Below are 26921 nucleotides of genomic sequence, written 5' to 3' on the forward strand. Positions count from 1 at the left end.
TATTTTAACAGGATTATAGAACTAGCAAAGAGGTATTCCATATATTTTATAACTTACGTCTTCTATATTATAATTGACTAATTAATTCAGAATTTTTATTTTTTTTTTTTTAAAAAAAATATGCTATTTTAACAGGAACATATAACTAGCAAGGAGGTATTCCATATAATTCATAACTTACTTCTTCTATATTATAATTCCCTAATTAATTTAATATTTTTATTTTTTGAAAAAAATATGCTATATTAACAGTATCATAAAACTAGCAAAGAAGTATTTTATATAATTTATAATTTCCTCCTTTTATATTATAATTCCCTAATTAATTCAGAATTTTTATTTTTTTTTTTTGAAAAAAATATGCTATTTCAACAGGAACATAGAACTAGCAAGGAGGTATTTCATATAATTCATAACTTACTTCTTCTATATTATAATTCCCTAATCAATTTGAAATTTTTATTTTTTTTTTTTGAAAAAAATATGCTATTTTAACAGGAACATAGAACTAGCAAAGAGGTATTTCATATAATTCATAACTTACTTCTTCTATATTATAATTCCCTAATTAATTTGAAATTTTTATTTTTTTTGAAAAAATATGCTATTTTAACAGGAACATAGAACTAGCAAAGAGGTATTTCATATAATTTATAACTTACTTCTTCTATATTATAATTCCCTAATTAATTTGAAATTTTCATTTTTTTTTTTTGAAAAAAATATGCTATTTTAACAGGAACATAGAACTAGCAAAAAGGTATTTCATATAATTTATAACTTACTTCTTCTATATTATAATTCCCTAATTAATTTGAAATTTTTATTTTTTTTTTTTGAAAAAAATATGCTATTTTAACAGGAACATAGAACTAGCAAAGAGGTATTCCATATATTTTATAATTTACTTCTTCTATATTATAATTCCCTAATTAATTCAATATTTTTATTTTTTTTTTTTGAAATCAATATGCTATTTTAACAGGAACATAGAACTAGCAAGGAGGTATCTCATATAATTTATAACTTACTTCTTCTATATTATAATTCCCTAATTAATTCAATATTTTTATTTTTTTTTTTCTGAAAAAAATATGCTATATTAACAGGAACATAGAACTAGCAAAGAGGTATTTTATATAATTTATAATTTACTCCTTCTATATTATAATTCCCTAATTAATTCAGAATTTTTATTTTTTTTTTTTGAAAAAAATATGCTATTTCAACAGGAACATAGAACTAGCAAGGAGGTATTTCATATAATTCATAACTTACTTCTTCTATATTATAATTCCCTAATCAATTTGAAATTTTTTTTTGAAAAAAATATGCTATTTTAACAGGAACATAGAACTAGTAAGGAGGTATTTCATATAATTCATAACTTACTTCTTCTATATTATAATTCCCTAATCAATTTGAAATTTTTATTTTTTTTTTTTGAAAAAAATATGCTATTTTAACAGGAACATAGAACTAGCAAAGAGGTATTTCATATAATTTATAACTTACTTCTATATTATAATTCTAATTAATTTGAAATTTTCTATTTTTTTTGAAAAAAATATGCTATTTTAACAGGAACATAGAACTAGCAAAGAGGTATTCCATATAATTTATAACTTACTCCTTCTATATTATAATTCCCTAATGAATTCAATATTTTTATTTTTTTTTTTTGAAATCAATATGCTATTTTAACAGGAACATAGAACTAGCAAGGAGGTATCTCATATAATTTATAACTTACTTCTTCTATATTATAATTCCCTAATTAATTCAATATTTTTATTTTTTTTTTTGAAAATAATATACTATTTTAACAGGAACATAGAACTAGCAAAGAGGTATTCCATATATTTCATAATTTACTTCTTCTATATTATAATTCCCTTCCCAATATATATATATATTATTTATTTTATATTATTTAATTTTTATTTTTTTTTTTTGAAAAAAATATGCTATTTTAACAGGAACATAGAACTAGCAAGGAGGTATTTCATATAATTCATAACTTACTTCTTCTATATTATAATTCCCTAATCAATTTGAAATTTTTATTTTTATTTTTTGAAAAAAATTTGCTATTTTAACAGGAACATAGACCTAGCAAGGAGGTATTTCATATAATTTATAATTTACTTCTTTTATATTATAATTCCCTAATTAATTCAATATTTTTATTTTTTTTTTTTGAAAATAATATGCTATTTTAACAGGAACATAGAACTAGCAAGGAGGTATCTCATATAATTTATAACTTACTTCTTCTATATTATAATTCCCTAATTAGTAATTAATTCAATATTTTTATTTTTTTTTTTGAAAATAATATGCTATTTTAACAGGAACATAGAACTAGCAAAGAGGTATTCCATATATTTTATAATTTACTTCTTCTATATTATAATTCCCTAATTAATTTAATATTTTTATTTTTTTTCTTCTGAAAAAAATATGCTATATTAACAGGAACATAGAACTAGCAAAGAGGTATTTTATATAATTTATAACTTACTCCTTCTATATTATAATTCCCTAATTAATTCAGAATTTTTATTTTTATTTTTTGAAAAAAATATGCTATTTTAACAGGAACATAGAACTAGCAAGGAGGTATTTCATATAATTCATAACTTACTTCTTCTATATTATAATTCCCTAATCAATTTGAAATTTTTTGAAAACAACATGCTATTTTAACAGGAACATAGAACTAGTAAGGAGGTATTTCATATAATTCATAACTTACTTCTTCTATATTATAATTCCCTAATCAATTTGAAAAATTTTCATTTTTTTTTTTTGAAAAAAATATGCTATTTTAACAGGAACATAGAACTAGCAAAGAGGTATTTCATATAATTCATAACTTACTTCTTCTATATTATAATTCCCTAATTAATTTGAAATTTTTATTTTTTTTTTTTTGAAAAAAATATGCTATTTTAACAGGAACATAGAACTAGCAAAGAGGTATTTCATATAATTTATAACTTACTCCTTCTATATTATAATTCCCTAATTAATTTGAAATTTTCATTTTTTTTTTTTGAAAAAAATATGCTATTTTAACAGGAACATAGAACTAGCAAAGAGGTATTTCATATAATTTATAACTTACTCCTTCTATATTATAATTCCCTAATTAATTCAATATTTTTATTTTTTTTCTTTGAAAATAATATGCTATTTTAACAGGAACATAGAACTAGCAAGGAGGTATCTCATATAATTTATAACTTACTTCTTCTATATTATAATTCCCTAATTAATTCAATATTTTTATTTTTTTTTTTGAAAATAATATGCTATTTTAACAGGAACATAGAACTAGCAAAGAGGTATTTCATATATTTTATAACTTACTTCTTCTATATTATAATTCCCTAATTAATTTAATATTTTTTTTTTTTTTTTTTTTGAAAAAAATATGCTATTTTAACAGGAACATAGAACTAGCAAAGAGGTATTTCATATAATTTATAACTTACTTCTTCTATATTATAATTCCCTAATTAATTTGAAATTTTTATTTTTTTTTTTTGAAAAAAATATGCTATTTTAACAGGAACATAGAACTAGCAAAGAGGTATTCCATATATTTTATAATTTACTTCTTCTATATTATAATTCCCTAATTAATTCAATATTTTTATTTTTTTTTTTTGAAATCAATATGCTATTTTAACAGGAACATAGAACTAGCAAGGAGGTATCTCATATAATTTATAACTTACTTCTTCTATATTATAATTCCCTAATTAATTCAATATTTTTATTTTTTTTTTTCTGAAAAAAATATGCTATATTAACAGGAACATAGAACTAGCAAAGAGGTATTTTATATAATTTATAATTTACTCCTTCTATATTATAATTCCCTAATTAATTCAGAATTTTTATTTTTTTTTTTTGAAAAAAATATGCTATTTCAACAGGAACATAGAACTAGCAAGGAGGTATTTCATATAATTCATAACTTACTTCTTCTATATTATAATTCCCTAATCAATTTGAAATTTTTTTTTTTTTTTTTTTGAAAAAAACATGCTATTTTAACAGGAACATAGAACTAGTAAGGAGGTATTTCATATAATTCATAACTTACTTCTTCTATATTATAATTCCCTAATCAATTTGAAATTTTTATTTTTTTTTTTTGAAAAAAATATGCTATTTTAACAGGAACATAGAACTAGCAAAGAGGTATTTCATATAATTCATAACTTACTTCTTCTATATTATAATTCCCTAATTTGAAATTTTTATTTTTTGAAAAAAATATGCTATTTTAACAGGAACATAGAACTAGCAAAGAGGTATTTCATATAATTTATAACTTACTTCTTCTATATTATAATTCCCTAATTAATTTGAAATTTTCATTTTTTTTTTTTGAAAAAAATATGCTATTTTAACAGGAACATAGAACTAGCAAAGAGGTATTCCATATATTTTACAATTTACTTCTTCTTTATTATAATTCCCTAATTAATTCAATATTTTTATTTTTTTTTTTTGAAATCAATATGCTAGTTTAACAGGAACATAGAACTAGCAAGGAGGTATTTCATATAATTCATAACTTACTTCTTCTATATTATAATTCCCTAATTAATTCAATATTTTTATTTTTTTTCTTTGAAAATAATATGCTATTTTAACAGGAACATAGAACTAGCAAGGAGGTATCTCATATAATTTATAACTTACTTCTTCTATATTATAATTCCCTAATTAATTCAATATTTTTATTTTTTTTTTTGAAAATAATATGCTATTTTAACAGGAACATAGAACTAGCAAAGAGGTATTCCATATATTTTACAATTTACTTCTTCTATATTATAATTCCCTAATTAATTCAATATTTTTATTTTTTTTTTTTTGAAATCAATATGCTAGTTTAACAGGAACATAGAACTAGCAAGGAGGTATTTCATATAATTCATAACTTACTTCTTCTATATTATAATTCCCTAATCAATTTGAAATTTTTATTTTTATTTTTTGAAAAAAATTTGCTATTTTAACAGGAACATAGAACTAGCAAGGAGGTATTTCATATAATTTATAATTTACTTCTTTTATATTATAATTCCCTAATTAATTCAATATTTTTATTTTTTTTTTTTGAAAATAATATGCTATTTTAACAGGAACATAGAACTAGCAAGGAGGTATCTCATATAATTTATAACTTACTTCTTCTATATTATAATTCCCTAATTAGTAATTAATTCAATATTTTTATTTTTTTTTTTGAAAATAATATGCTATTTTAACAGGAACATAGAACTAGCAAAGAGGTATTCCATATATTTTATAATTTACTTCTTCTATATTATAATTCCCTAATTAATTTAATATTTTTATTTTTTTTCTTCTGAAAAAAATATGCTATATTAACAGGAACATAGAACTAGCAAAGAGGTATTTTATATAATTTATAACTTACTCCTTCTATATTATAATTCCCTAATTAATTCAGAATTTTTATTTTTATTTTTTAAAAAAAATATGCTATTTTAACAGGAACATAGAACTAGCAAGGAGGTATTTCATATAATTCATAACTTACTTCTTCTATATTATAATTCCCTAATCAATTTGAAATTTTTTTTTTTTTTTTTTGAAAACAACATGCTATTTTAACAGGAACATAGAACTAGTAAGGAGGTATTTCATATAATTCATAACTTACTTCTTCTATATTATAATTCCCTAATCAATTTGAAAAATTTTCATTTTTTTTTTTTAAAAAAATATGCTATTTTAACAGGAACATAGAACTAGCAAAGAGGTATTTCATATAATTCATAACTTACTTATTCTATATTATAATTCCCTAATTAATTTGAAATTTTTATTTTTTTTTTTTTGAAAAAAATATGCTATTTTAACAGGAACATAGAACTAGCAAAGAGGTATTTCATATAATTTATAACTTACTCCTTCTATATTATAATTCCCTAATTAATTTGAAATTTTCATTTTTTTTTTTTGAAAAAAATATGCTATTTTAACAGGAACATAGAACTAGCAAAGAGGTATTTCATATAATTTATAACTTACTCCTTCTATATTATAATTCCCTAATTAATTCAATATTTTTATTTTTTTTCTTTGAAAATAATATGCTATTTTAACAGGAACATAGAACTAGCAAGGAGGTATCTCATATAATTTATAACTTACTTCTTCTATATTATAATTCCCTAATTAATTCAATATTTTTATTTTTTTTTTTGAAAATAATATGCTATTTTAACAGGAACATAGAACTAGCAAAGAGGTATTTCATATATTTTATAACTTACTTCTTCTATATTATAATTCCCTAATTAATTTAATATTTTTTTTTTTTTTTTTTTTCAAAAAAATATGCTATTTTAACAGGAACATAGAACTAGCAAAGAGGTCTTATATATAATTTAGAGCTTACCTATTCTAAATTATAATTCCCTGAATAATTTAATAATTTTATATTTTTTTCTTGAAAGAAATATGCTATTTTAACAGGAACATAGAAGTCATTTTAGTACATTAAAAAAAGACATACATTAATTTATTTGCTACACTGACATCTTATCTTTATTTGATGGAATTCGTGGCGTTCTTATTTTTTTATTATTTCCGCAAGCTTTGATAATTATTATTGAATATATTTTTTCAGTTATACGTTCTTTTTCCTGGTATAAGATGAGTTCAACACCTTGACATTGATACTAAAACTGACACTTGATGCAATAATTCAATAAATCTATATTCTATATAAAAATATTCCAAGTATGTTTAATAAACATGAGTCGCTTGATGGATTAGATTGTTAAATACTTGATGTGTTAAATACAAATTATTACAGTCATGATTATCTGAGTGAGGTGGTGTTGTTGCTCTGTTTGTGTGTGATACTTGAGGGGATTCGTCAGGTGAGGATAAGATATAGAGACTTTATTTTTATTGTGTATGTATGTGTGTGTGAGATGATGTAGACAACGTGCCAGCCAGGTTTTTAACATTGATAAATGAGACTCGTGAAAACGGCCTTGCTTCATCGTATTTTCATTCATAATAATCAAGCCTACTGCTGGGAGATTTTTTATTCTTTTTCTTTTTTTTTTCTTCACTTTGATATCTCAATTACTTTTTTTTTTTTATTTCTACAAAATATGATTTTCATTTGCCTCGTCTCTAATTAATTATCAATGTTTTATTTATGTTTGAATCAAATTCTTCATAATTATTAATCAAATGTAATTTATATTCCTCTATTCTGTTTTCTTATTTGTGCTTTTTTTTGTTTTTATTGGGTTGATAGTAATTTCGGTATTTTTAAAATCTTGAATTTAATTTCATTACCTTAATTAGAACAAAAAATATTCCAAGATGATCTCTCAAATTATTTTCATGAGTTAATAATGCCCACCCACAATTTACCGAATTATACTCACTAATAAGCCTCAAATTCCCATCAAAAAAATAATTTAAAATAAAACAAAGTTTTTTTTATTTATTTTCATCTTTTATAGAGATGCACACGAGACGAGACCAGTCTCGGCACTTTCTCGTCTCGTCTCGCGAACTCGAGACGAGACCGAGACGAGACTGACAATTTTTCAGGCGAGACGAGACCGAGACGATACTAGCATTAGTCCGAGACTTCTCGCGAGAGTCTCGTCGTGACGTCAATAATATTAAATTTGGTTTTCTTAATTTTTTTTTTTTTTTTTGTTGTGCCTTTTTTAGTTTCAAGTTCTTATACATCTTTATAATAACCATAAACAAACAAAAAAATATATAGAATGAATAAAAATTAAATTGAAATCCAGCTTAATTTAAAAAAAAAAAAATGGTAAATTATATTTTGATTTAGACGTGCGAAATAAATAAAGAACATCTTCATTATATATGTTAAATCAAAGTATAAATAAGCATTTTTTTTTAATTTAAACTTAATTTATTTAATATTAATTTATATTCATTTTATATATTTTTTTGTTTGTTGTTCAGTACAATCGATACATACTTTTTGAGTTAAAATAAATGCAATATTCATTGTTAATTAATAATTGAAAAAAAAACTAATATAAAGTACTCATACGTTATAAAAAAGTAAAAAATAAAAAAAAATATTTTATATACATATATTACAAGAATGTATATATTTAAAAATGTTGTATTGATAATAAAAAAAAAAAGTTTACTTTTGTTCACTTTATATTTATACAGCCGAGACTAGACGAGACTCTGATTTTTTTTACTTGAGACGAGACCGAGACGAGACTCTGATTTTTTCAGGCGAGACGATACCGAGACGAGACTGTTGTTTTGGTCATTTTTCGAGACCGAGACGAGACTCGATCAAATCTCGTCTCGTCTCGTCTCGTGTGCATCTCTAATCTTTTAGCATTTTTTCAAATTTAATATTGTGATAATTTATCCTAGCTATATTAAAAGTACTCCAAAAAATAAAATTATCAGACAAAAATATTCATATAAATAGGTAATATTTCAATGAGATTATTAGTATGCTAAAATTAACCGAGTCAATTTAAACTGTCTATATCATCCACCTACACAAATTTCTCTTGTTTCAATAATACATGAAAAAAAAAAAAAAGATTAAAATCAACATCCACCCACTTTGATCTTGACCCGACAGTATGTGAATACTCTGCCGATTGGTTTAAATTATAAAAATAGTTTAAAAATTTTTCATTTAAGTTTCAGACGATTTTTAAAAAACAAAAAGATTTAAAAAAAAAAAAAAACATAACAGAGCAGATGAAAAGGAGAAATAAGGGGAGATTATCTGAGCATTCTCAGACTTGTACCAGGTTGAAATGAGCCTTCAGGACGCCCTCGTATTTTTTTTTATTTTTTTACTCAGCTTTTTTTTTTTTTCTTAATTTCATTTATTTCTAATTTTTTAAAATCTTTTTGGTTTTATTTGGTTTCTATCGTGGTCGTCGTCGTCGGCCAGTGATCTCCACAGTGGTCACCCCTCTGATATTGTGCTGTCTTCTTTCCTGCCAAACACACGTACAATTATTATTTTTATTTTTCACGTTTCTTTGGTATTATTTTTTTTTTTGTTTTTTAAATATTTTTATATGTATATATATATATATATAGAGGCACGCATGGTGAGAGACCAAGAACGTGTGTGATGTCTTGTGGATGAGGAGGAAAAGAATAAAAAAAAAAAAAATTAAATAAATAAAAGAGGAGGGCTAAGAGCTTGTTCAAGGTCCAACCGAGGTCGCAGACCGTGGCGTCCCTTGTATTATATGGGTTTGGCACAATGAACAAGACAAGGCTTACGAGAACAACGAAGACAAACTTTTTAAAAAATCAACTATAGACGAGACGATGTTCCGAGGTCGCAATATCAACCCGCATATACACTCTTTTTCTTCCAAGTCAAGTACTAATGGTCATAGTATAAATGGTAATGACATTGAAAAGTATAATTCACAGCACATGCACAACCTCTCTGATGATATTCAAAAAGAAATAATAATAATAAAAAATAAATAACATTATAAAAATATTAAGAAGAAAAAAGGCCTTGGTTATATAGAGACTTGGTTCTTCAATGAAAGATCTTCATCACTTTTATTCTTCATTTGTACTGAGCACTGTTTTGCTCATGACCTTCATGCTCAATTACATGTCTTCTTGGACGCATTGAAAGATACTCTGTTTTAAAAATTTATATTCAAAAAATATATACAGCCAAGAAATAAGCAAATTATGTTTTTTAATTTTTAAATAAATTTAATAATATATATATATTTCTTTTAAAGTATTAAAATTATTATAAAATAAAAATATTGATTTTTTATTATATTAAAAATAGTTAATAAATATAAAATTTTGAAATGATGAGTAAGAAAAAAAAATATACAAGATGCAAATCAAGGTTGACAGAAGGACAAAATACCAGTTTTATTTAGTGTGTTAAATAGAACTAGACCTGTTGGGTCTTTGTTGTCTCAAGCATATTTATGACGACATTGTGATTCTCAAAATTACCATATATCAACCAAATATATATTGTCAATTGATTAATAAAAATAATTTAAAAAATCCTTGAATATTTTAAATGATAATAAATTTGCAAATAGTTTTATTATTAATTGGTAATTTAAAGTAAAATTTTATCACAAAATAGATATAAAACTTAAACTAATAGAGGTAAAACGATTATTCTCGGTTGATAGATTCCAAGATGAGCCACAGGGAATAACACAAAGTAAAGAAAGGGATAAAACCGAAGGACAAAATAAAAAATGAAAGAGAAAAAAAAAAATTGTATTATATATATAGAGAGAAAAAAAGAGAATAAAATTGAAGGGCAAAGGGAAGTCGACGAGGTCATTTGTAAGTGCGAATATATAGTAATTTCTATTTTCCATGACAAAGATAAATAATACATGTAGTTAAGTGTACATAACCAGAAAAATAACAATGTCCTATAACCCGAAACTTCGGACATTGTCATGTGAACATATATGATCCTGTTGAAGGACAAAATTTGCATAACGACAACGTTACTATCGCACGACACATCGAAATACAATCTTCCAATACACAATGTATAATCTAGTTTCTTTTTTTTTTTTTTTAATATATTTAACAATATAGATTTTTTTATTTACACCTGTTGCTAATGATCAACAAAAGTCAGATAATATACAGGTCAAATATTTCATAAAATGATTTGATAAATAATACTAATCATTATTGATGATGTTGTAGTTTCAATAAATATCGTTTATGTAATTTATATAATTTAAAATATACATCAAATGCTATGCATATCATGATATGATTCAAATATTTACTATTATGTTAACACAAGTCATTAAAATGTATAGCAATTTATATAATGCTATGTTGATTCAATGCATAAAGAAATTTCAAATTTAAAAGTTAATAATCAGATTACATTGATATCAAAATATATATATAATTCGTAAAATACGTTGTTGCTGTACAAAATTAAAATATCTGAAAATTTACAATATAGTAAAATTTAATCTTGAAATTATATTCACTGATATAACATGGTTAATTACAATATGCAATTCAGAAATGTATTTTAATATTGCTTATGTTTAATAAATATGCAAATTGTATAATATATTTCAAATAGGTTAATAAATTATAATTATCAAATAAATAAAATATAGATATTGACTATAATATTTTCAATAAATGAATAAAGTTTATATTACTATCAAATGTACGCACGATATCTATCATATGTATAATAAGATATCATATATATTTCTATTCGTAAACCTGTTCAAGTAAAATTTGATGAGTTATATTATCAAATGACGCACTATATCTATTTTTATCAAGTATCATAATATTCAGCCCTCAAGACAATGTTTACGTGACTTAACAAACCCCTGGAGATTTTGAATTGAGGCTGCCAGTCATTTCTCAATTGTCAAACACACGTCATAGACAGAGATACCAAAAATATCCACACTCTTTATCGAAAAAGGTTGAAGTAAAAAAATTGGATAAATAAATAAAGTAAAAAAAGAGAAATATAAACATAAAGTTTTTTTTTTATTTTATGTGTGGGTGATTACTTGGGAACAGTGTGTTTTCCCTTTCCGTATTGCGTAGTCTTCCCGATGGCCATGAACTCTAAGATGAACATAATTTTCTCAGGGTTTTTCCGAAAAAAAAAAAAAAAAAAATTAAGTCAACCCCTCAACGATCCCACTGTGAAGACCAACGAACCTCCACGTGGCAAGGTCACAAGCCTACAATCTCATCTCTAAATTTATTTTGGATAAGTTCTTTATTTTTTTTTTCTTATATATTAAAAAAATATTTATCTATGAAATAGAATAATCACTATAATAATAGATATAAAAATAAAATAAATTTCATTTTAAGTAGTTTTAATTGTGTGGAAAATTAATCCGGAAACAAAATGCATCTTTTGTTGATTTTATTTTATTTTTTCTCTTTTATTTATCAAAGATATACCGACGATTTCCAGCAGAGAATACCTCGCAATAAATTTACGAGTTATGTAACCTTCATCTGCCCTTCTATGAACGCGTAGGTGGTCATTCAAAATATTCACCCTTTTAATGTATTATTTTGTAAAGGGCAAATAGCATTATTTTAATATTTTTTTCTTAAACATTTATTGTTCTGTTATATCTTAAATAAAAAAAAAAAAAATACAATGGAAAAAAAAAAAAAAAACTACCCTTCGTATATTTTAAAAATTTAAATCAACAAATCATTGTAAATTGGATCAATTTTAATATTTCTTTTTGTCAAATTTTATGACTTGAATGTTTGTTTTTTTTTATGAATTATAATTTTAAGGGTGAATATTTGTTTTTTATGTTATATATTGATAAATAAATATTTTATAACATTGTATAAAAATATATTACTCAACAAAAACTCGAGTGGAAAAAGCAATTGAACAAAAAAAAAAAAAAATAAGCAGATGAAATAATCCATGGTCGTGCAAATATGATCAAATTCAATTAATCATTCGAATGATTGTGGAGTATATAAACAAATTTTTTTTTTAGTAAGTATATTATCCTTGACAGTTATCCTTGGATTAATATTTCAATATAAGTTAATGAAATAATTTTTTTTCTTCAAGAAAAATAATAGTAAGGAAAAGATGAATCACAAATCATTTATGAAAATATATATAAGAAATTAAAATGAAATTTTTCTAGATAAAAAAACATAATAAAAAACTTTTCCAGTCAGTGAAAATTTGATAATGATTTTTTAATTGGCCTTGAGACAGTATGATGATTATTTTGACTTTATTATTTTGCACCTTGGATTGTTTTTGTTATATTGAAAATGATCGAACTGATGTTTGTGTCACTTAACGATGACTTTCGGCTCAACTCATTCGGACAACACTGATAATATTATATATATATATATGAAATCCGTACGTATATTTACACCGGCAACATGTGGTGTGCAAGGTTACATATATACATATCAATTTACAATAACCCAACACAATGTCAAATGCATTTTTTTTTTTATATCATTTTTATAATTTTATTTTTCTCATCGTTTCTCTTTTGGTATCTTAAAATGCATCATTTTTCAGTCTATTATCGTCTTGTCTCGACACGAATATTTAAACCATGACGAATCCAACATGTATATATTGCAAAAACAGCAAAAAAAAAAATCACAAAAATAAAGTAAATAAATAAATAAATAAGTGAGTGAATAAACAATATAAATTATTATTTTTTTTGGTGTTTTTTTTTTTTATTATAAATGTGATGCGAATAAATGAAAATATCAAAGAATTTATATATAAAAATAAATGATCTTAACTTTGACCCTAGACTACTAAAAATATTTTCGACACTTAAATTTTCATTAATTTATTGAGTTGTTTTTTTTCGTTATTTTTTAATATTTTGAATATGAATTATGTCTCATTAAAATTTTATAGCCAAATGATATAAACAATCAACAGATTATAAAATTTATTTTTTTTAAAATGCATAAATTTATTTGTTTACTCTTAATTAAATTAATTGTAAATATTTTTTTCCAACACAAGTCGATGGCAATGAAAGAAAAATAAATAAATTATTGAGATCAAGCTAAAATATAATTAATGTTGAGTGGTTTTTTTATTAATTATAATAATTATTATACAAATATGTATAAAGGAAGTCAATTGCTCAAGGACAAAATACACAAACAGTATATATTTTTCTTTGACAATGCATATTTTGCTTGAAAAAATAATACTAATTATCGTCTTATCAATTTATGACCCATCGACAAAATGAAACGTTCAGGTCAAGTTTGAAAGACACTACTGATAATTAAAAAAAACCAGGAAGGTCATGAATATATGTACAATAATAAATGATAAAATAAAAAATATATAAATAATTAACAATAAATTATTGCTAGTATTATTTGACAGTATATTTTTTATTTCTCAAATTGATTAGATATTTTTATTTCTCATTTTTTTAATGACTAAAAATGAATCGTTTTTTTAAATTTTAACTATTTTATTTTTGTTTTTAAAAATTTTTTTAAATATAGATATTATTGTCAGGTCATGGTCAATCTATTGAGCTTTAAGATAAAATAATATTAAAAAAAATAGAATGACAATAACAAAAAAAAAAAACGACTGTATATATACTTGGTTATTTAAAAATTTAATATATCAAAATAGGCTTTCTTTAAATTATTTTTACATTTAAAAATGAATATTATTTTCAATGAAGAACAATGAAAAATAAATAAATTGATAACAAGTTTAAAAATCTTCAAGGTTGTGTAACTTTATCAAACTATATCAATCAACAATCCAATATTAGTATACTAAAATCAACATATTTTCTATTTATGAAAATACAAAAAAAATTATCATTTTAAAGTATTCAAAATATGTATATATGAAAAAACAAATAATAAAACTGATAATATCCAAAGTATATATATAAAACAAATAAATAAAAAATAACAATAAATAAAAGAAAAAGTTATTGATAATATATAATAAAATGCATTTTTATGTCTGGCTTTTTTCTTTTATTTTTAATTCTCTTTGACATTAATATAACAATGAAAGTGACCTTCAATTGAGATTACAAGATTCAAGGTCATCCCCTCTTTAAATAAAATAATTATTATTCCTTTTATTTTTCCAATTATCAATCAATATTTATGTAATAATACAAAAATTAAAAGAAAAAAATATTATTAAAATTAATATAAATTTAACATCAATAACAACAACAACAACAAATAACAATAATAATTTATATTATTATGAATAATATAAATTAATAAAATTATTATTTTTTCAATACGACAATGTCATTGCTGATAATATAATGTGATAAATGAATGATTATTCATCATTTGAATATTAAATTATAAATATCATGAATTAATTCATACTTAGTCTGTTTGATTATTTTAAATATAATTCTATTTATGTAAAATAATAATGATAATAAATTTATACAGTAGCAAAATGAATAAAGCAGACATTTGGATAAACTTGATGATAGTCATGGCTGATTGAGTTGATGCTGAGGGATCGTTAAGTTCAATAGCTACTGTTTTTTAATTTTTTTTTTTTTTCTTTTCCGGTCATGCATCAACGAATAACACAACATATACCGATTACTCATGAAACCGTTAGGGTACGTATATATTTATAAATATACACTCAATATATCTCGACATCATCAGAGATACTTAGGACGAAGGTGAGATTATTAAAAATATATATATATTGCCGTTAGCAATATAAAAAACTAGTTTAAATAAAATTATCCAAAGTTTTATTTTATATATTTAGTTTTTTTTTATTTTTCCAATTCAAAAAAAGAACCTTGAACTATTGCTATGGTAAATTTTAAAATATATATATATATATATATATATATGTATATTTCTTTTTTCAATTATTTGTTATCGTTTAAGTTTTTTTTTTTTTTTTTTATAAAATTATAAATATTATTTTTTCATTTAGAATTTTCAATTTAACTTTATTTATACAAGTATTTAATTTTGTTTCTAAATATTATTTATTTTTTTTTTTTTTTTTGTTCTATTGAGTATCTTGTTTTGTTAATTGAATTTTTTTTTCTTTTTTATTTATTTTTGATAGAGATAATTGATTGATTATAAGATTTTTTTTTTTAATATTAGTTTGATGATAAATTTTGATTTATATTTAGTTACACACAGATTATTTGATCAAGTTTTGAGTGTTAGATTAAATTAAATACTGAGTGTTCTGTTAACGTTTGTGTGGTTTTTTTTTTTTTCATTTATGTATGTGTATATAGTATGTACAAATGTACGATTGACCCTGAAGGTTCAAGATGGGTGAATGGCCTGTGGTGTTACAACGTCAGTTCTTTGTATGTCGATTATTATATTTCAAACCGATGGGGCTTTTATGATAACACAATGTTATCATCAAACAGGGGAAAATATATCAGTGACCACTCGTCAGTAATCATTGTTGACCTGAATGAAATTTTACCCTTCATTTCATTGAAATTAAATATTTATTAAATATATATTTACAAAATATCATTCTGATTAAATTTTTCATTTTTTTTTTTTTTTTTCTCTTCTCTCGTTCGTCATCAAATTTTGAGTTCAGTCAACTTTTTTTTTTTTTTACATTTCCAATGTCAAATTTAATCTTTTTTGAGATAAGAAAAATAAAATAATATATATACGTATGTATAACAGGGAGATCCGCGTTTAAAGGTTAATATATTATTAAATTTTTTTTTTTTTTTATTTGTAGTGTAAATTCCAAAAAAAAATATTGAGCTTAATTTTTTTATTTAAAAATATTATGAAATAATGTTAACCTGTAATTTTAAAAAAAATCTTTTTCACGTAATTTTTTTTTTTCTTTCTGATGTATCAATAATTATAGGATAAATTACTTGTTGCGCGAAAAAAAATATATATATTATTTTTTGATTGCAGCTTGCTTTGAGCCAGGTGTATTGCATTCATTAAATAATTTGAAGAATAAATAAATAAAATTTATATATTTACCAAATTCATTCGAAAGGTAAATATATAAATTCTGTAAAATCATTGTTCATTCAACCACCTTGTCCTCAATTTTAACCTTTTGAAATAAACATTGAAAAATAATTCAAACAAAATTTATATATATCAATCGAATGAATTAATTTTTAAATTAAATTTTTAATTTTCAAATTGAATTTTATTCTAAATTTAAACCAACAAAAATTGTTTTAATAATAAATATTTTTATATTTATTTAACCGTATTAATGTATTGTTGTTTAATATAATTTAATTGTTTTTTTAAATAGGAAAACAGAGTGTATATGCAAGTCTGTATGTGCAAACAATATATGTATATATCTTTATGAAAAAAAAATATAATAAACATAAGAACAATGCCCTCTCGTTTGTTGGAACCTTCACATTTCAGTATCATTTATACAGACGGTTCTTGAACTGTCTTATCGAGATAATAAAATTTAATAAACTAAAGAAAAATTAACATTGTCATTTGAAAATTACACCACAATATAAGAGTAATTTTATTTAAACATAGAAAATCATAAATTTAAAAAATAGCTTGACATGTAAGATTAAATTACAAATTAAATAAGCTTTTAATTAATTATTTTTTTTTTAATTCAAGGTTATATATAGATATAACAAAATGCAAACAGCCGCGAGTCACAAGTATCAATAACGGTGAATTCCACAAGTCTATTTTTCACAGAGTTCATTTCCCTCTTACAATAAATAAATAAATTTAAAAAAAAAAAAAACAATTTAAATGCATTGAGTCAGACTGAAGACATTATGTTGGTTTATTTTTTTTTCTGATATATATTTATAATAATATTAAAAAAAGCTTTTTGGTTTTTTTTTTTTTGGGTATTTGAGTTTATGTTTATTGTTCGATTGACAAGTGTCAATTATCAGCAAAGCAGTTTAATGACAGTTATTAAATTTTTGCGTGATTTGGGAAGCTTGCCAGCAACGAAATAAAATCACTTAAATTCCTCCAATCAACAAGTAACTATACTATAATTACTGGAGGAATGAGCCAGATAATTTCGACAAATTAAAGTCAAACATTTTGAATCTGGTACGATATAAATATTCACAACGAGTCAAAAATAACAGAAAAATATTTTACAATGTATATTTTTTTTTTTTTTAATCTTGCATGGACTATTTTTTTTTACTATTTAAAATTTTATTTATAGGTCAGCGAGACAGATAATAAAATACAATGAAAAGAAGTTTTAAGAAATGAATGATTATTTTTTGATTTCGTTGAAACTATTTGTTCTAGTTAAAAAGATTATTCATCTATCAGTTGGTTATTGACCTTTTGCTTTCTTCGAAATTTTAGTTTTAAATAAATTAATATAAATACATACACTCATATTATTTATACAATTTAATAAAATTAAAATTCACTCGACAATTTCCGGGATGAAAATTAAAACATTACGTGAATATTTATTTTCAATATTTACAATAATAATTATTATCCTAAAAAAAAATATATACATCAAAAATTTATAAACAAAAAAAAGTATATATATCAAATTTGATATAATGTCGTTAAAAAATTTAAAAAAAAATACTCAAAATTTTGAGGAATGTAAATAAGTATATATACAAAGGAAAAAAAATTATTTCAGTTGAATATATTTTTTTTTTTTTCATTAAGAGGGATATGAGGACAAGACACGTACGGTATCGTATATACAACTGGATAAAAAATAAAAATAAAAAAAAAATATACGTGAAGCTTTTGCTTAGAGTTACATTTTGCTTAAGAATCAGCAAGTAAAGAATTATATACCCGCACATAGCCGGTCATTGAACCTCTCTCGGGACACAGAGAATATCTCGCCCTGTTTTCTTTTCACGTTGCCTCCTTCTTATCCCTCTTTTAAATTTTTTTACTCATTTTAATTTTTTTTTTTTTTTTTTATTTAACTCTTCCCTTTATATTACAGTGTCTGATGCACATACTAATACAACATATACATGCATAAAATATTTTCGTTTGACCCTTCTTTAGTTGCCCAAAAAAAAAATTAAATTAAAAATATTAAAAGACAAAATAAAACAAAATCTGATTGAGTTTATATGCACACTTAAGAAATACAGACAAAAATTGACCCCAAATACGTCCTTCTTATAACTTCCCTTTTATTTTCTCCCCTCTATAAATGTCTAATTGAAACATTTAAAAATTCCCCGAGTTGATTATCAGACATCTAGATATCTCGATTAAATAATTTGATTTTATCACTATTATGACTAATTTTATTTAAACTATCTCAATTATAATTAATATATTCAGTAATTTAATTATTATTTATTTTATTTATACCGTCTTGATTATTATAATTTTTTTGTAGTCTATAACTGGAGAAAATATTACACGGCTGGAATAATTTGTATGAAAAAAAATCAGTTGAAAATTACTATGTCTATAAACACAGGAGTTAATTATTAATTATTGATTTTTTTTTTTTGTTATTTATGAAGGTCAGTTATCAATATTTATTACAGAAATAAGTTGGCAGTTTAACTGACCCATTAAAAATAAAAAAAGCTACGTCATTAATTGTGACCTAATAGGAGGCCAGTCACCTCTTTTTCTCTGGCACTTTGCACAAAGCTCATGTTAAATGATTTTAGCATAGATTTTAACTAATCTTTTTATTTTTCTCTTTTTATACGCAACAGTTATTTTTGATGATGATATTATGTATTTACAAGAAATGTTTTTATTTTTGTATTATTGTATTATTGTTATTTAAATACGAAAAATTAAATTAATTATTATCTTGTCAATCGTTGAATATTTATTTTGTTATTTATTATTTTTGATTGTTGTCATTTCATTGAAATTCTGAAAATATATTTTTCCTTTTTTGTTATCATGTTTTTTCATGATTTTTCAACAAGATGACTTTCCTGTTTTTTTTTTATTATTAAAAACATATCGTAGGTCATTTAATGCGTTTCTATATTTAAAACTCAGATAACACGATTATAAATACGATTAAAAATAAATAAATAATCGAACGATTTATAGTCGATTAAAATATATATCAGTTAAGTCAGAGTGAAAGTGGAATTTGTCATTTTTCTTATTTAATTTTTTTATATTTAATTATGGGATATTTAAAAATTCTCTCGGGTGAATCATGGTCGACCTACAATCTCGGTTGACGTTGATAATTAATTTTGGCCCAGTTGAAAAATAGATAACGCAATTTTTTAATAACACAAAAAGCTAAATAACCACACTCGCACAAAAGCAGATTTAAATGACTTGAAAATTTGACATACTTTAAACAATATTCATACAAAAAAATTTAATTATTTTAAAATCAAAATAGATAAAAGAATTACTCACCATTATTGCAGTCGATGATAAAACTAAGGTTGATTAATTTCATCAGCTTGACGTCTCATTGAATTTGTCTCATTGAATCTGCAACAATATAATTAAGATAAAATTGAATAATTAAAATAAACAATATCATTAGAGTCAATATTTTTAATAATACTGAGCTTTCTATATTAAAAAAAAATAGATCATTAAAATAATAATTATTTAAGATAAACGAAATAATAATCAAGTTAAAAAAAATATATATAAAAAAAAGGTAGTTGATCTCGGGCGCCAATGACATCGACCTCAGTGTGTGCGTTCATATAGTGCATGATACGCCCCCACACACATTACCATCATCATCACCGATTTGCAAATATATTTATTCTTATTTATTTTATTTTCCTCATTCCATGCATGCATCGAACATAGGCCATTGACACTAACACATTGAATTCAATGCATACCAAGTTTTATCCGATATTAAAATATCATTAAAAATAATTAAACTAAATTATAAACTTGAAATTTACATACAAAAATTTATCATAATTACATTAGCAAGCATAATTATTATTTATCAATTTTACTCTGTTTTAAAATTTTGATTAAAAATCAATATAAAATTTTAAATAAAGTTAAATTTGAGTTTTATCGTTTTTTACATACGCCTCCACAAGTGCCAAACTATTACATAAAATAATTTAAATTTTATGATTCATAATTTTGTAGTTGGCCTTGAAAAAAATAATCAGAATATTATAGTTTATTCATTTTAATATTATCATACTGTTTTTTTTTTTTATTTAAATATTACGATAAATTTAATTATTTCATATATTTAAAGTAGTTTAAAATAATGTGAAGTTTAATATACTATTTATAAAATAATATTAAAAAGAAATAAAGTATTTAATGATAAATTTAATTAATAAATTATATTAATTTTTTTCTGGCGCTGCAGTTTTACATTTACATGACAAATAAATATTTTTGAATAGAATTTTATAGGTAAAGAAAACTGAGGTGTGATGTTCATTATCATTTATGTATAATTTTTTTTTTTTTTGTAATATGAACGTCGTACCGGACATTGGTGTCAAAATAATAAAAAATCAACTCGCCTTGATAAATAAGACATGTGTCAAATTTCCTGTTATTCAAAAAAAAAAAAAAAAATAATAAAAATACTCATCCACATAAATTTGATTTGTTATGTGATACGAACTGCAATGACATTCGAGTCAATTGTGACTCACACAGAGTAAAAAAATTAATTTAAAAAAAAAAAATTTTCGTCTGCATTTATGTTTTAAATTATTATTTTTTAATTTCTATTTAATCATTATTCAATGCTTTCATTAATCATGACCTTGATGACTAGAGAAATAAAAAAAAATATTTTACATAAGAATTATTCTTTTTATTTTTTTCAATTTTGTCACCTTGATAAAATTTAAGTCGTATATAAATTGTATGTTTATTCATAAATCCTAATTTTTTAAATATTTATTTATTAACTAAATTTATGTAAATTAAGTGTATATATTTAAATGTTAAAATTGTATTTTTTTTTTTTGAATGGATTTTTAAATAAAAAAAAAAAAATAATGCCAAGTACGTTGAAAATTATTAATTTTAAAAAACTTGATTACAAGTTGAGTAATTTTTTAAATATCATAAAACTGTTAGACAAATATAAAAATTAAATAAACGAAATTAAAAAATATATAACAAGTTTTATTATTTGTACAATATTTGATGAAATATTAACCTTGAAATTATTATTATTATCTTGTTTTTATAAAAAATAATATTAATAAAGGATAATCAATCTTTCAAAAATAATAAATATAATTTGTCAAAAAACTTGTACAAGACATTTATCGTATTTAATTTTTTGTACATGTTATATTTTAATTTGTTTATTTTTCTTTTACGTAATAATATTATGTATTTTTTTCTACCCTTTTATTTTTCACCCCTCAGTCAGCATAAATATATACCAAGTTTTTAACCCTCAGGTTCAAGGATATATCTCAGGTCATGGTCACAAGCTTACTTTTCAAAAATTTACTCAGCCTTCAAATGAAAGAATAAAAAAATACTACCTCTTTCACTTGATTATGTATCTTTTCTGTATTTAATTGGCAAAGAATAATAATAATAATAATAATAATAACAATGTAAATAAATTATTAAAACTTTTCATCTAATTACACTTTTGTCATTATTTAATTTTACTATTTTGCATAAATTAAATTATAAATTAATTTGTATTATTATTTATAATATTTTAATCATTCTTTTGACTATTTTATAATTTTGCAAAAATAAAAAAAAAAATGATTTATTTACTGTCCTTGACTCTCGGCAAATATTTAAATCAGCACGTGCCAGAAGATGCTTTTATTTTCATTTCTATATTTTTTTTTAGATATATATTTTTCTATCTTCATTTGTATATTTATATATGTACACACTTTCTACCTCATCCCTAATTTTTTTTTTTTTTTTTTTTTGTACCTAAAACGTGTGTATTTTTTTATTGGTAGAGGTATCTTGTTCTTTGGAAATATATATACACAAGGTTATTCATCATTTGTCAGAATGTTCATGTGAATATAGATATATATATTTTTTATATTTTTGCTGAGATAATTGTAGCCACGTGTTTTGTAACAGCACCAACATCGATAAGATTTAATATTTATCATGAAAATTATTTCGATTGATTTAGATTCATGATGATGCTGTGGTGTAAATGAAACGAATTAAAAAAAAGAATCTTGAATTAATGATAAGTGTGTATATCTACAACATGTGTGTGTATGGTGATTGAATTTTTAAAATTGAAATGTATAAATTCATGGGTAGAGGACGACCTTGATGGTCGAGGTCTCAGACGATATTCTATTGCTTCAGTCCAGGGGTTCATGATCTTGACTATTGTAAATGCTTCATTATATATATATATATATGTATATATAAATGTGTGTGTGTTCTTCTTTGAATTTATATAAATAATATTATCAAGACAGTTGTATCCTGCAATATATTTTTTTTTTTTATTTTATTTTATTATTTTTTAATTTTTTTTCAAAGAATTAAATCTCATGGCCAGACATATATCAACCCATAAAGCAAGTGATAAGTTCTATCTGAATCATTTTTAAAAAAAATTCCATTTCAATGTGTCATATATATTTTTTTTTTTTATATTTTATTGCTTATTCAAAACAATTATACTCATTATATTTATAATGTAAATAAAATATTGTTTTAAATAATTTAATAGTCTACATACTTTAAACTAATAAATATATTTTTATTTTATAATATTTTAGTTTAAAAAATAATTCAAGTATTTGAAATAAATAGTAAATAAATAAGTATAATGTTAAATAATTTTTTTTTAAAGAATTTATGACTCATAGGAAATCGATTTTATTTGAAATATATTAGCACGTGCCAATCATATATGTATATATAAAAAGACAACCTTGATATTCAAGTTTTACTCATCAAGTATAAATTTGGAAACACGCGCGTAATCACACGAAACAGTTGCATGATGAACAAGTAAAAAAAAAAAAAAAAGCACGATGAATAAGTAAAAAAAAAACTAGGAAAAAAATAAATAAACTATATAATTAATTATTTAAATAGCAAAATAATTTTAAATAAGAAAATAAACTGTCATAGAAATCATATCACTTGATAATTAATGTAATTGAATAAAAAAAAATTGTATCGTGATAATAGTAGTATACAGTATTGTAAATATTAATTTAAAAAAATAAAAAAAAAAAATGTTAAATGTGTTAAACACAAGTGACCTTGTCCTCAAAAATAATCTTAGTCGTTATCGGACAAAGCCGAGGCTAGCTTCAATAGGCTATGAAATATTACAATTGTGATTTAATTTTTCCCTCTTTAAAATTATTTGCGTTATCTTCCTAACAAGATAAAAATTATAAATATCATAGAGAATCAAATCTTTATAAAACTAGATTATATAAATATTATTTTTATCAATTTAAAATATTATTGGAAAATTTATTTATCAATAAAAATTATTATTTTTCAATTTTCTTTGTTGAATTTTTAAATTTTAATTTTATTTATTAATTAATAATTAATAATGAAATATATACTTTTTAATTACAAGAAAATAATCAAGTATTTTCATTGGTTAAAATAATTTATTTAATTTTTATTTCTCTCTTCTCTTCCTCAATGTCTCATGTGTTGCTATGCTATTATCAAGCATACCAATTGATGAGAATTTGATAAATTAATCCAAGAAGTTTCACCCATGCCAATTTTATTCAAGTCACCTTTAAATTACAGAGAAAAATAATAAATATTCTCCAAATACACAAGTATATATAAAAACATATTTACGTTTGTAAATTTAAAAATATTTTTACTCTCGTGATTATCAAAAATTCTGGAATTGTGCAAAGACGAATCAAAAGCACGTGCAATTAAATAATCAAGTTTTACAATAACGTCAAAGACACGCCATCATTCTCGTACTAGATAAATAAAAAAAAAAAATTAAATTATTAAATTTTATGCTAATATAGTTTACCTTGAAGGTGTTAATTTATGGAAAAATATAATTGTTATCGTCGCGGGCCAAGGTTCTGAACCGTTGACAAAACTAAATTTCTGTATATTAAAAAGAAACATTTATATTTTATATATATATATACTAAAGCATTTTATAATAATATAATCGAATGTGTATACGTGCTCGTTTAAGAAGCTCTCATGGTTTCCAAATGTATACCACTGCTTTGGTATCCAACTAAAATTATCCCGCAAGGCCACACACTGGCCATTGAGCATAGGACATCTCTTTATTATTTTATTTATTCATTAAATTTGATATTATTGTGTGACCTTTACCAATATCTTAAATTATATTGAGAAAGAATATTTAAAAAAAAAAAATACTATTTAAACAAAATTATAATTATTTCCTTTTAATTTTATAAAATTATATTCAATGAGGAAATTGTGTTTATTTTTTGAAAAATTGAATCGATTGAAAATTAAAATAAAAGAAAGGGTATTACATGAGAAGCGGAACTGAATTTAGAATTACATTAATTCTCACGGTTAAAGGAAATTCTACTTGTTTGTAAAACTTTCAGCAATTTTTTTTCATTATTTTTTTTTTGTTAAAAAAAAACTCGGCTATGTAATAGTCATACAGGAAGTCAAATCATACGCAAAATATAATGACAAGATAAACCAATGAACGTTTGATAATATCAAAATATTAAAAAAGAGTAAGTAAATTTTTGAATTAAAAAAACATGTATATTAAAAATAAAAATGGATGGTTTTTATTGAAATTTCTTTGTAAGTTTATATTTATAAGCGCGTGTTACTTTTTTTTCTATTTCAAGATTGACCCAAAAATATTTTTTTTTTCATTTTATTTATTTGTTATATTTTTTATTTTTCCATTTTTATTCTCAATTACGAATTGATGATATAATTAATCGATGATTAGTGATGTAATCAATGTTCAGTAAGCTGATGATTATTTCGTTTAAATATTATCAATAGAATAATTTAATTAAATCATTTAAATATTATTATTTAAACAAAAAAAATTAAATAAATTGTTGTATCACAAGCTTGGTTAATTATCAAGTAAAATTTTGTATTTATTAGATAATAATTCAACGGTGTAATTCAAACGTCGTCGCGAAGAAAAATAAAAAAAATTATCAACTTAAAAAAATTTGCAAAGTCATGAATATTTTGAAATTAAATAATTATGAAAAAAAAAAATGAAAAAATAAGTAAAAAAACAGCTGATCAGTATATTGTCATTGTTGATATTAAATATTAATCATTTTCAATAAAAATTTATTATTTTATAGGCAGTCTAAGCGAAATTATGCAAAAAAAAAATGTCTGATCACATAACGACTTTTATCACTGAAAAATAAAAAAAGGTAATTTTTTTATTTAAAATAATGTTTTTTTGTTAATGAAACAGTTTTTTTTTTAGTTGCCCGTGAACATGTGACCTTGTCCTTTCATAATGTACATGTTTACAAAATTTTATTCAATTTTTTTATATACAGATATATATATATTGGTGACACTTGTGCTTAAAATTACGACGCACAAAAATAATAAATATAGATGTCTTATGTACGAATAATTTTATACACAATAATATAAAATAAAAAAAAAAAAATAATGATAACAATAATAATAAGTAATATCGACACTTTGAACTTGACCTCAGTCGACTTTACTGAATTTTTCTACGTCGAAATGAAAAGTTAAAAAAAAAAAAACAGCTTAACCTTCATTTTCCACTGACTCAAATTTATTTATTTATTTATTTATTTTTTTTAATGTTGCGTTTTATTTTGTAATAAAAAAATTACGTATTTATTATTTGCTGATTTATTTGACGTACGTCTAAAAATTAATTAATGAAAAAACAGACTAAAATTTTCCAAAAATAACACAAAAACAATTGTGTTTTTTTTTGTTTTTTATTTATTTCAAAATTTTTCCTGCAATTGCTATTCAATAATTATAAAAAAACCTACGTTTTATTGACAATAAAACGACGTAATGTTACCGTACAGTTTTAAACTTGATCGAATCATCAGACATTAAAAAAAATTAAATTTCACAATTAATTCTACACAAATATTACTAATCCATTAGCAAAAAAAAAATTTATATTATCATCATAAATAAATTTGTAAATATTTTCACAATCATAATATATATTATTTTAACCTTGAATTTAACGTATCAATTACGTCTCTATGTTAAATAAAAGAAAAAAAAAAAAAAAATTATATAAATTTATTGATTATATAATTATTTATATAATTTTTAATTGATTATATGTACCAAGAATTTTTTCTCTTCCACAAACACGTCATTTAACTATC

The 26921-nt window shown here is 22.2% G+C and overlaps 1 protein-coding gene across 2 annotated transcripts in view; it reads right to left on the reverse strand.

The window, feature by feature from the left end:
• Positions 1-8937: 8937 nt before the first annotated feature.
• The window catches only part of LOC122852522 (pre-rRNA 2'-O-ribose RNA methyltransferase FTSJ3), a 67428-nt gene continuing 49444 nt past the window's right edge, over positions 8938-26921 (reverse strand). Inside the window, exons 6-7 of one of the 2 annotated variants that reach the window (XM_044152385.1) lie at positions 19996-20073; positions 8938-9041 (exon numbers count right to left, since the gene is read on the reverse strand). The gene's annotated coding sequence lies outside the window, so the exon portion shown is untranslated. Of the gene's footprint in view, positions 9042-19994; positions 20074-26921 lie in introns of those variants that run through there. The other variant, XM_044152386.1, reaches the window with a different exon arrangement.

This window comes from Aphidius gifuensis, linkage group LG3, assembly GCF_014905175.1.
Source record: "Aphidius gifuensis isolate YNYX2018 linkage group LG3, ASM1490517v1, whole genome shotgun sequence".
Lineage (NCBI taxonomy): Eukaryota > Metazoa > Arthropoda > Insecta > Hymenoptera > Braconidae > Aphidius > Aphidius gifuensis.